The sequence below is a fragment of the Erithacus rubecula genome (assembly GCF_903797595.1).
Source record: "Erithacus rubecula genome assembly, contig: scaffold_277_arrow_ctg1, whole genome shotgun sequence".
Taxonomy (NCBI): domain Eukaryota; kingdom Metazoa; phylum Chordata; class Aves; order Passeriformes; family Muscicapidae; genus Erithacus; species Erithacus rubecula.
Window position 1 is genome coordinate 22,371 of NW_027636048.1, and position 12,519 is coordinate 34,889.

Consider the following 12,519-nt stretch of genomic DNA (forward strand, 5'->3'; position numbering starts at 1 on the left):
GTTTCCCGAGCTGTCCATCACTCAATCAGCTCTCCGATTGGTCCCCGCAGCTCACAGGGGAGGCCCCCAGACGCGGGACAGCCCCTCCCACTCCCCGGCTTCGCGTTGCTTCCCTCAGGTGAAATCCACCCCTCCCCCAGCACGCGAAACCGACACAAAGACAAAAACAATAAAGCAAAAGTTTCTTATCTCCGGGTACTTGAAGTTCAGCCCAGAGCACACACTAACTCAGAAAAGACTTCCCTAAATGCATCAACATGTTGAGTATTCATTGACGATTCCCGATGCGCTCTCCCGGGGGTCCCTGCGGGGGTTCCACCCGGGGGGGGCTCGGACGGGGCTTGGCCCAGACCCCCCCCGGAACCCTCCCCAAAAAACCGCCTAGGATGCCCCCCAAAAAACCGATTGGGACCAGGTCAGTGACTGGGGGAGGGTGCCGGCTCTTTCTGGGGGGTCCCGGTGTTTCAGGGGGGTCTCGGTATTTTTTTTTTGGGGGGGGGTCCCGATATTTGGGGGGGGTCCCGATTTTGGGGATTCTCGGTATTGGAGCGGGGGAGTCCCAGGATTGGGGATCCCGATATTTGGGGGGGGTCCCGCTATTTTTGGGGGAGGAGTCCCGGTATTTGGGGCGGGTGTCGATATTTGAGGGGGGGGGTGCCGGTATTTGGGGAATCGCGAATGTTTTGGGGGGTCCCAGTATTTGGGGGACTCCCAATATTTGGGGGGTCCTGGTACTTTTTGGGGGGTCCCAGTGTTTGGGGGGGGGGTCTCTATTTTTTTGGGGGGGGGGGCCCGATATTTGAGGGGGTTTCAGTATTTGGGGGACTCCCAATATTTGGGGGTCCCGATATTCCGGGGGGGGGGGGGGTTATTTGGGGATCCCGGCTCTTTTTGGGGGATCCTGGAGTTTGGGGGCTCCCAATATTTGGGGGGGGTTCCGATATTTGGGGGGTCCCGGTAATTTTTGGGGGGGGGGTGTCGGCTCTTTTTGGGGGTTCCCAGTATTGGGGGGGGGCCCCTGATATTTGGGGGGGGGGGTCGGTCCTGTTATTTTTGGGTTCTCGTATTTTTGGGGGGTTCCCTCTATTTTTGGGTTTCGTTTTGGGGGGGTTCATTATTTTGGGTGTTTTTAGGGTTTCCCGCATTTTTCGGGGGGTTCTCGCTATTTTTGGGGGGTTCTCTGTATTTTTGGGGTTCCCAGGGTTTATTTTGGTGTCCCTGTGCTTCTTTTGGGGTTCCCTGTATTTTTTGGGATTCTCTCTGGTTTTGGGGTTCTCTGTATTTTCGGGTTCCCTGTGCTGCTTTTGGGGTCCCCGGTGCAGTTTTGGGGGTCCCTGTGCTGATTTTGGGGTTTCTGTTTTTGGGGTCCCCCCGCTGATTTTTGGGGTTCTCTCTGTTTTTGAGGTCCCTGTGTTTATTTTGGGGTCCCCGTGCTGATTTTTTGGGTCCCTGTGCTGATTTTTGAGGTCTCTGTTTTTGGGGTTCTCTCTATTTTTGGGGTCTCTCTGTATTTGGGGGTTCTCTGTGATTTTGGGCGTCCCAGTGTCTGATTTTGGGGTCTGTTTTTGGGGTCCCCGTGCTGATTTTTGGGGTTCCTGTATTTATTTTGGGGTCTCTATTTTTGGGGTCTGTGGTTTTGGGGTCTCTGTTTTTGGGGCCCCGGTGTTTATTTTGGGGTCTCTATTTTTGGGGTCAGTGTTTTTGGGGTCTCTGTTTTTGGGGTTCTCTTTGTTTTTGGGGTTTTCTTTGGTTTTGGGGTCCCTGTGCTGTTTTTGGGGTCCCTGTGTTTATTTCGGGGTCTCTGTTTTTGGGGTGTCTCTGTATTTGGGGGTTCTCTGTATTTTTGGGGTTCTCTCTGTTTTGGGTTTCCCGTGTTTATTTTGGGGTCTCCCCAGGCCGGGGGGCAGGGCCGGCAGCGCCGGTGCCCGTGAGCCGGATGGGCCGGGCAGCGGCCATGGGAGGGACTGGGGGAACTGGGAATGGGAACTGGGGAGACTGGGATGGACTGAGAAGGACTGGGAATGGGAAATGAGGGAATTGGGAGGGACTGGGGGAACTGAGGGGACTGGGAGGGACTGGGAGGGACTGCGGGGGACTGGGAATGGAAATGGGGGACCTGGGAGGGACTGGGGGAGACTGGGAGGGACTGGGGGAGACTGGGAATGGAAATGGGGGCACTGGGATTTTGGGGTCCCCCATTGGTGTCCCCCACCTGCCCAGTTTGGAATTGGGTCTGGGGTCTCTGGAATAGGGTCTGGGGTCTCTGGAATTTGGTCTGGGGCTCTGTTGGGAATTGGGTCTGGGGTCTCTGGAATTGGGTCTGGGGTCTCTGGAATCGGGTCTGGGGTCTCTGGTGTCAGTTTTGGCTCCCCCAGGGCTGGCGCTGGAATTGGGTCTGGGGGCTTTGGCCGGAGCTGCCCGGATGCGGCTGTGGGGGCAGGAGCAGCGCCAGGGTGAGTGTGAGACCCCAGACCCAAAATACCCCTGAGACCCCAGACCCAACTGGGGATCCCCAAAATCCGCCTGAAAACCCAGACCCAATTGGGGACTCCCAAATCCCCTCCAAATCCCCACCCCCCCGTCAATTTTGGGTCCTCCCCTCCCCAATTTTGGGGTCTCTCCCCTCCCAATTTGGGCCTCCCCCCTCCCCAATTTAGGGTCTCCCCCCTCCCCAATCTTGAGGTCTCTCCCCCCCCAATTTGTGTCTCCCCTCCCCAATCTGTCTCCCCCTCCCCAGTTTGTGTCTCCCCTCCCCAATCTGTCTCCCCCTCCCCAGTTTGTGTCTCCCCTCCCCAATCTGTCTCCCTCTCCCCATTTTCAGGATCCCCCTCCCCAGTTTGTCCCCAGGCTCCCCCCTGCTGTCAGCAGCTGCTGCCGAGCGTTTGGTGCCGCGCTGAGCCGGGCCAGGGGGGCGGCGCTGAAACTGGGACAGCTGCTGAGCATGGCAGGTGGGACCCAAAACACCCCAAAATCACCCCAAAATCACCCCAAAATAAACCCAAAAATATCCCAAAATAACCCAAAAACACCCCAAAACCATCACAGAAATATCCCATAAACATCACAAAAATATCACACAAATATCACAGAAATATCCCAAACTGGGATAGCTGCTGAGCATGGCAGGTGGGACACCAAAAACAACCAAATCACCCCCAAAACACCCCAAAATAACCCAAAAACCATCCCAAAATCATCCCAAAATCACCCCAAAAATATCACAAAAATATCCCAAAAACACTAAAAAAAAGCATCCCAAAATCACCCCAAAATATCCCATAAACAACCCAAAAAACATCCCATAAACAACCCAAAATCACCCCAAAAATATCCCATAAACACCCCAATAAATTTCTCAAAATCACCCTACAAACACCCCAAAACATCCCAAAGTTATACCAAAACCACCCCAAAATTATCCCAAAACAATCCCACAATCACCCCAAAACCACCCAAAAAATATCCCAGAAACACCCCAAAATCACCACACAATCACCCCCAAAATATCCCAAAATACACCAAGAACATCCCATAACCCCATAAACCACCAAATCCCAAAACTCCATAACCCCAGAATCCCATAACCCCAGAATCCCATAACCCCACAAACCCATAACCCCACAATCCCATAACCCCACAATTCCACAATCCCATAACCCCACAATCCCATAACCCCATAACCCCACAATTCCATAACCCCACAATTCCACAATCCCATAACCCCACAGTCCCACAATCCCATAACCCCACAGTCCCGCACAGACTCGTCGGTTCTGACCCCACAGCTGCAGCAGATCCTGGTGCGGCTCCGGCAGAGCGCAGAGCCCATGCTGGGCTGGCAGACCCGGGTAGGGGATTGGGGTTTATAGGGTTTTTATAGGATTTTATTTGGTTTATAAGGTTTATTGGGGTTTGTTGGGGTTTGGCTCCGGCAGAGCGCAGAGCCCATGCCGGGCTGGCAGACCCGGGTAGGGGATTGGGGTTTTTATCCTGTGTCAGGATTTGGGACCAGCTCCTGGAATTCCAGGATTCTATGGGGCTTTTATAGAATTCTATAGGATGTAATGTGATTTTATGATAATTTATTGGATTTTCACAGGTTTTTTTTTTAATTTCCATAATTTGGGGAATTTTTGGGATCCCCAGGCTGTGCTGGAGCAGAAGCTGGGCTGGGATTTGGGACCAGCTCTAGGAATTCCAGGATTCTAAGGGATTTTCATAGTTTTTAATGTGATTTTTTGATATTTTATAGTATTTTATAGCTTTTAATGTGACTTTATGTTACTCTTTGGGATTTTCACCTGGCTTTTTTTGGAATTCTGGGATATTTTGATAATTTTGGGAATTTTTGGATCCCCTGACTGTGCTGGAGCAGGAATTGGGTCAGGATTTGGGACCAGCTCCAGAAATTCCCGGATTCTATGGGATTTTTATAGGATTTTACGGATTTTAATGTGATTTTATGATAATTTATTGGATTTTCACCGGGTGTTTTTTGGAATTTCGGTAATTTTGGATATTTTTGGGATCCCCAGGCTGTGCTGGAGGAGGATCTGGGCCCGGGCTGGCGGGAGCAGCTCCTGGAATTCCAGGATTTCCCCGGGGCAAGGTTCAGCGCACTGCGGCTCCGCGACGGCCGCCAGGGGGCGCTAAAGGTGCAGGTGGGAACGGAAGAAATAGAAATAAAAATAAAATAGAAAAAAAAAGTAAAAGCGAGAACAAAAATGAGAATAGGGATATAGTGACGGGGATGGGGGGATTTGGGGAGGGAAATGGAGAATTGGGGGAGGGGGAAATGGGACTTTTGGGGAAAAAATTGGAATTTTGTGGGGAAGAATGGGAATTTTTGGGAAAAAAAGCCCCAGAAATTTGGGAAATTGGGGGAACTTCACGGAGAAAATGGGGGGGAAAATGGGAATTTTGGAAAAAAACAGAAAATTGGGGGAATTTGGGGGGGGAGAATGGGAATTTTGGGGGAAAAAATGAGAATTTAAAGGGGAAAAAAATGGGAATTTTGGAAAAAAAACCCCAGGAATTTGGGAAATTGGGGGAATTTGAGGCAATTTTTGGGGATAATGGGGAATTTGGGGGGAAAAAAATGGGAATCTTTGGGGAAAAAAAACCAGGAATTTGTGAAATTGGGGGACTTTGGGGGAAAATGGGAATTTGGAGGGTAAAAATTGGGATTTTGGGAGGGGAAAATAGAGATTTGGGGGGGACAATGGGAATTTTGAGGGGAAAAATGGGAATTTTGGAAAAAAAGCCCCAGGAATTTGGCAAATTGGGGGAATTTGGGGGGAAAATGGGGGAAAAATGGGAATTTTGGGGGGAAAATGGAGATTTGCGAGGAGAGAAATGGGAATTTTGGAGGGAAAATGATAATTTGGAAGGGAAAACGGGGGGGGGGGGAAATGGGAATTTTTGGGGAAAAAAACCCCAGTAAATGGGGGGAATTTGGGGGAAAAATGGAGATTTTGGGGGGGAAATGGAGATTTTGAGGGGGAGAAATGGAAATTTGGGGGGAAAATGGGAATTTTGGAAAAAAAACACCCAGGAATTTGGGAAATTGGGTAAATTTGGGGGGGAAAAATGAGGGATAAAATGGGGGGGGGGAAATAAGAATTTTGGGGAAAAAAACCCCCCAGAATTTGGGAAATTGAGAGAATTTGGTAAATTGGGGGAATTGGGGGAAAAAAACGGGGAGAAAATGGGAATTTTGGGGGGGAAAATGGGGTGAAAATGGGAATTTGGGGAAAAAAAACCCCAGAAAATTGGGAATTTGAAGGGAATTTGGGGGGGAAATGGAACTTTTTGGAGAAAATGGGGATTTGGGGCGAATTTGGGAAAAATGGAATAGGAATTTGGGGAAAACAGGAATTGGGGGATTTTGTGGGGATTTGGGTGAAAATTTTGGGATTTGGCATGAGAGTTTGGGGACTGGGGCAGAATTTTGGGAATTTGTTCTGGGATTTTTTGGAATTGGGGCAGAATTTTGGGAATTCAAGCTGGGAGTTTGCGATTTGAGTTGGAATTTTGGGAATTGTTGCAGAATTTTGGGGTCTGTGTGGTAATTTGGGGAATTTGGGCTGGAATTTTTAGGAATTTTTGCTGGGATTTTTTGAGGATTGGATTGGAATTTGGAGAATTCAGACTGGGATTTTGAAATTGTTGCAGAATTTTGGGGTCTGTGGGGTAATTTTGGGGTCTCTGGGATAATTCTGGGATCTATGGTGTAATTTTGGGGTCTATGGTGTAATTTTGGGGTCTGTGGGGTAATTTTGGGGTTTGGGGTGTGATTTTGGGGTAATTTTGGGTTCTCTGGGGTAATTTTGGGGTCTGGGGTATGATTTTGGGGTCTGGGGTGTGATTTTGGGGTGATTTTGGGGTGATTTTGGGTCCCCCCAGTACCCGGGTGTCGCTCGCAGCATCGGCAGCGACATCGAGAATCTGCTGACCCTGCTGAGCCTCAGCCCGGGGCTGCCAAAAGGTGACAAAAACACCCCAAACCACCCCAAAACGGCCAAAATCACCCCAAAAATGACCAAAAACACCCCAAACCAGCCAAAAACACCCCAAATACCCCAAAATCAGCCCAAAACCACCCAAAAAACTGCCAAAACCAGCCCAAAACCAGCCAAAATCACCTGAAGTCACCCAAAATACATTTTTTAAATATTTTTCCCTCAATTCCTGTTTTATAACTTTTTATAATTTTCCCAATTTATAATTTTTTTATAAATTTTCTCCAATTCCCAGTTTATCATTTTTTATCGCTTCCCCAATGTATAATATTTATAATATTTAATAATATTTTATCATTTTCCCCAATTCCTAGTTTACAGTATTTTACAATGTTCCCATTTTTAAAATTTTTTTCAATTTTCCCATTTTTATAATTTTTTTAATTTTCTCATTTTCATAAATTCTTTACAATTTCCCCATTTTTATCATTTTTTTGCAATTTCAGAATTTTTATCATTTTTACAATTTTCCCATTTTTATAATTTATTACAATTTTCTCATTTTTTATCATTTTTTCCCCCAATTCCCGATTTATAGTTTTTTATATTTTTCCCCCAATTCCCCATTTTTACCATTTTAAAAAATTTTCCCATTTTTATCATTTTTTGCAATATTCCCATTTTTATAATTTTTTACCATTTTTCCAATTTTCCAATTTTTATCATTTTTTACAGTTTTCCCATTTTTGCCATTTTTCATTTTTACCATTTTTTGCAATTTTCCCGATTTTGTCATTTTTCAAGTCTCTTCTCCGCTCGGTTATTTTTTACCATTTTTTGTCATTTCCCCAATTCTCGTTTTTTTCCCCATTTCCAGGGCTGTTCGTGGTCGAGCTCGAGTCCATGAGGTGCACAGAGCCCGCCCCTCGCTGCGATTGGCTGATTGTGCTGTCACTCTGAGTTGTCTGCGCTGATTGGGCAGACCCAATTGATTGGGACAAGCCAGGGGCTGGTGCTGTCCCCAGGGCACCCCTGGTGCAGCAAAGGCGCCATTGCTGTAGCGTCTGTGCGGGCCCGGGACAGCGGCAGTGGCCGGAGCCCGGTGAGGCGGCGGCGAAACTCGGAGGAGGCCCCAGCGCAGCATCTCGGGGACGGTACCGCCACCTCTGTGCTACCCCCGAGGCCGTGGCGGGAAGGAGACCACGGGCAGCCGCTCCCGCAGCGCCCTCAGCCCGGGGGGAACGCTGGCCGGGCACGGCACAATGAACCTACTGGAGCCCCCGGCCGCACCCTCCGCCCGCAGCGAGCTCCAAGCCACCGAGGAACCGAACACGGCTCCCAGGGCACTGGGGCCGCCTCCGAGCTCCGCCGCCGCCTCACGGGCTCCGGCCGCTGTCACCACTCCCGGGCCCCACAGGCGCTCTAGAAATGGCGCCTTTGCTGCGGCAGGAGCATCCTGACGGTGATCCCGATCGGGGCCGGGCTTGTCCCGGTTTTGCTCAATCAGCACGCGAGGAGGAGGAGTGACGGCAGAATCAGCCAATCGCAGCGAGGGGCGGGCTCTGTGCACCTCATGGACTCCCGTTCCTTTCCCGCGCTTCGCCATTTCTCAGAACCCTCGTCTGAGGAGTGGCTCCGGCGCTGGGCCCGGCTCGGGCATCGGGCCAAGGAGCCGCTGCTGCCCTGAACCACCGGGAGCTTGGGGTGAGCGGGAGCTGAGGGCAGTGGGAGCTGGGGGTGAGTGCGGGGTGGAGCCGGGAGCCTCCTGCAGCCCCGGCAGGAGGTCGAGCCGGGCAAGGGATGTTTGAGAGAGGCCCTGGCACTGTGCGGGAAAATTCACATGACCAGAGGTTTGTGTGCCCAAAGGAGACAGAGGAGTCCTGTAAAAGTGATTTTATTAATGAACAAAGTTAGAGACCATGCGGCATTTGCCATGCGGTCTCTAAAACGCCGCCTCATGGCATTTCTAAAGCTCGTCTCCTGGCTTCCAGGAACTGATGCTCTTCCAGAGCAGCTGTTGGATGATTGACATGTTCCCCCTCCAGATCCTGCTTTTTACTTGATGTCTTTAGCATTAGAGAGTCAAGGCACTGCTTGATCCTTCCCGGGAAGTGTGACAGAAATTGCAACATCTACAGGTCGACGGGATGTGCAGATGCAATCATTCCCTGATATGTGAGTTTTACTCGTTTTTTTCCAATAGTTATAGAGTCTGAAGCCAGAGAAATCCATTGTTTAGTGTTCATTTGTTGAGAATTGGTTAGAAAGCCATGGACACAACTGTGGATATGGCTCAGCTGAGGCCTTGTTGCAGGAGAGCAGCTCCTGCTAAGTAGTAGCTAGGCCTTGCTCTTAAGCAGATTTTGCTGAGCAGCAGTGTTTGCTTTTAAGAGACTTTTGCAAAAGCAATGCAGCTAGCATAATTTGCAGAGTTAGTCGATAAGTAATACATATGCCCATTGTTCACTCAAGGCCTTAACTTCCAGGGAAGCACATAGCAAGCGAGGTATAACCCTGGGATGGATACTATATAGCAATAAGAATAAGGGAAGTAGGAGCAGCGGGATAGCACGTATGCTTTTTGGCTAGAAATTCAGTAGGCGTGATTATCTCACACTTGCAATAACCAATAATAAGAGAAGGCGTACATAGTAAAAACCAATAAGATTGTACTAATATGAATAATGCTGATTTATGCTATGTTGGGCTATAAAACTGTCTGATGCTCCCAATAAAGTTGGATTATGCTTTATCAATCACATTGATTGTCTGGCTGATCCCCTCTCTATTCCTCCACGAGCGGCTCTGCACCCCCGCAACAAGTCACATACATCATGTAGATAAACAATGCACTATTTAAGAGAGTAACATTTTTACTGTTTCAGCAAGTTCTACTTCGGTACACACATAAATTTACTTAACTGAATACCCCTCACTCTTGCCAACTCAGGGCCTAAGCTACTTGATCAGTCCTTAGGAAAACTACTACTAATTTTATATTTCTATTTTACTGAAACATACTGCAACAACACCAAGGCAGTGCCAGCCGTCTCAGAGATGGGCAAGGACAAGAAAGGGTTTGAAGCTGTGCCAAGAGAGGTGTACACTGGACATTAGGAAGAACTGCTGCCCAGAAAGGGGCATGAGATATGGGAATGGTGTGCCCCAGGGGGCACTGGTGCAGTCACCGTTGCAGTAGGTGTTCAAGGTAAGCCTGGCCATAGCACTCCAGGCTCAGATCTGCTTGCCATGGTAACCATGGATCACAGGCTGGAGTTGATCTCCCAGAACTCTTCCAAGCCAGTGCTTGGATTCTGTGACATCACAGCCTCTGGGGCAGCATGGTGCCTGGCAACTGTCCCCAGCCACCGCTGTGCCCCACAGCCTGGGCTGACCTCGGCGAGGACAGACGTCCAGAGCGTGTGTGGTGGTGGCAGCTTCCCCAGAGCACCATGGCCGACCCGGTCCCCTGGATCCTGCACTTTTACCTGCTGCTGCTCCTGGGCCATCGTCCCGACCCATCCAGCCATCCTGGGCCGGGCACGGGCCTGTATCTCGAGGAGCTGGAGCTGCAGGACAGGGACCCTGAGCCGACCACCTCATGTGTGGACATATCGTGGCAGTCCTGGACATGCCTGCTGGTGCAGCTGCTGGCCACAGGCACTGTCCTGGGATGGCATCGCTACCGAGGGCGCTGGAGACGCTGGAGAAGGGTGAGGGATGGGGGGTCAGGCAGGAAGGATGGGCTTGGACCTCTTGGGCAGCCCTTTGGCCAAGGCCCCATGGCAGAGTGGAGCTGAGCCTCTGGCTGGGAATCAGGCCAGGGCTGAGCTCAGGGACAGCCCCAGGCAGAGGCAGCCAGAGCTCTGCTTGCTGCAGCCTGGCCAGGCCTGGCTCTCTTGCTCAGAGGCCAAAGGCAGCCCAGAGAGGGGCCCTGCTCTGCCCCTCTGCCCCTTCCATCGGGATCCCTGTGCTTTGCCTTGCAGAATCGGCGCCAGAGGCCCCGCAGCAGCAGCCCAGGACAAGGTTGTTCCTCAGAGCTGGTCCAGCTGCTGAGGAACAACCGCACCCTGCTGCAGCAGTGCCTGCAACGCTGCTCCCAGCAGAGGGCCCAGAACAGCAGAGCAGCACAGGGGGCCAGCCGGAGGAGGAGGAGCAGGAGATCCTAAATCTCGCCCAGCGCTGACCTCCAGCTCCAGCACCGCGTGCAGAGCACTGCAGGGAATGGGTGACCCGTGCCAGCCCGGGCACGGCGACATTCCCCATCGTAGGCTTTAGAGACCCCCCATCCTTACCTGTAGCAACCCCCACCACCTTTTCCACAAGAAGCTGACCTTCCCCTTAGTGTTCTGGTTCTAAGTGTTTAAGTAATTTAGGCATAAGGTTGTTACCCCATAGTCTTCTACTCCCCCTATATTGTAGACTTTTAGAGTAGTAAAGTTAATAAAGTTCATGTTCTCTGCACATCCTATGTTGTTTGCTTGATATTCCATCCAAGAGGGGACACAGAGGGATGGATTTGATCAGGAGCTCCAGACTGCCTGCAATGGAGAGCCTGAGTGCAGCAGCAGCATTTGCAGGAGTGCAAATGGAGGGCAGCTGGAAAGAAGATGGTGGGCAGTATTCTCCTGCCTCCATCTTCCAAGGAAGAGTCAAGTCAATCCCTGTCTGTGCTCTGCTGGGGGGGTCCCTAAAGGCTCCAGGAGGTGTCTGGGTGGCTCCAAAAGGGGCTTGCAGGACCCTGGGGCACCAGGGAAGGAACAGCATCATCCCAGGAATGCTGTGAGAGATTCCCCAGAGCGGCCCAACCTGGGGCCCGGGCAAGGGATGGATTCAGGCAGGCAAATACATCCAGGGGCTGCCTGGGCTATGGCAGTGAGGCCCAGCCCTGTTTCATATCTTTCTGCTCTTCATTTGTATTTAGTCCTTTGTATTTATCCTCATGACCCTCACAATTGGATTAGATTTCACTTTCTTTCAAGACAAAACCTTAGTTATTTTATTTCCACTAAACAACCATGTGTATTACCAGCTTAAACGACTTCTCTCTGACTTACTCTGCATCTTGCTCCTTTACAGCAAGATGCATCAAGCACCTCTGTCAAAGTACAGATGCCTCCCTGGAAAGAGGACAATCTTGCTATTTTCTGAAGAATCTTAACTTTGATGATGTACCAAATTTTACAAATCCAAGAGGAAAAAAGCCTACAGATCAGTTTTACAATTTCAAAAGCTGATTCCTCAACTCTTACACACCAGTTTCCTTATTGGCAACGTTCAGCAGTGATACCAAACAAGCACAGAAAACAAATGGGAGAAGAAATGCAGACAGCCATACAACCAACTGCCAGCACAAGAAACACGCTGTGCTCTTGTCACTGACAGTTTCTGTCTCATGGTTGAGATGAACCAGAAGTGGAAAGTGGCCGCAGGGAGCCCCACACGACGAGTCACACAGGCTACTGAAGGAGAAGGTGAATCAAGTGCACTTGCTGAACTCAAAGCCATTCAGCTGGCCCTGGACACTGCTGAAACAGAGAACTGGCCAAAGCTCTACCCTTATACTGAATCATAAATAGTAACCAATGCTCTGTGGAGTGAGCTAGAAAGGTAAAAAAAGGCCAGTTAGCAACATAAAGGAAAACCAATTGAGGCTGCTGATGAATGCAAAAACATTGCCACTCAGACAAACTATCTGTAAAAGTCCATCATGTAGACGACCATGACCCCAAAAGTCAGGCTAATAAAGAACACTGAAACAAGGAGCAAGTAGATCGAGCTGCAAAAATAGAGATGTCACAAATAAATTTAAATTAGCAACATAAGGGAGAGTTGTTCCTAGCTCAATAGGCTCATACTGCCTCAAGCCATCAAGGCAAAAATGCCACCTATAAGTAGGCACAAAACTGAAAAGCAGGTTTAACTATAAATTGCATTTCTCAAGTTATTCATAACTGTAAGACAGGTGCTAAAATCAAGCAAGCCAAGCCCATAAAGCCTCTCTAATATGGGGGGCAGTATTCCAAATATAAGTATAAAGAAGCCCAGCAAATGAACT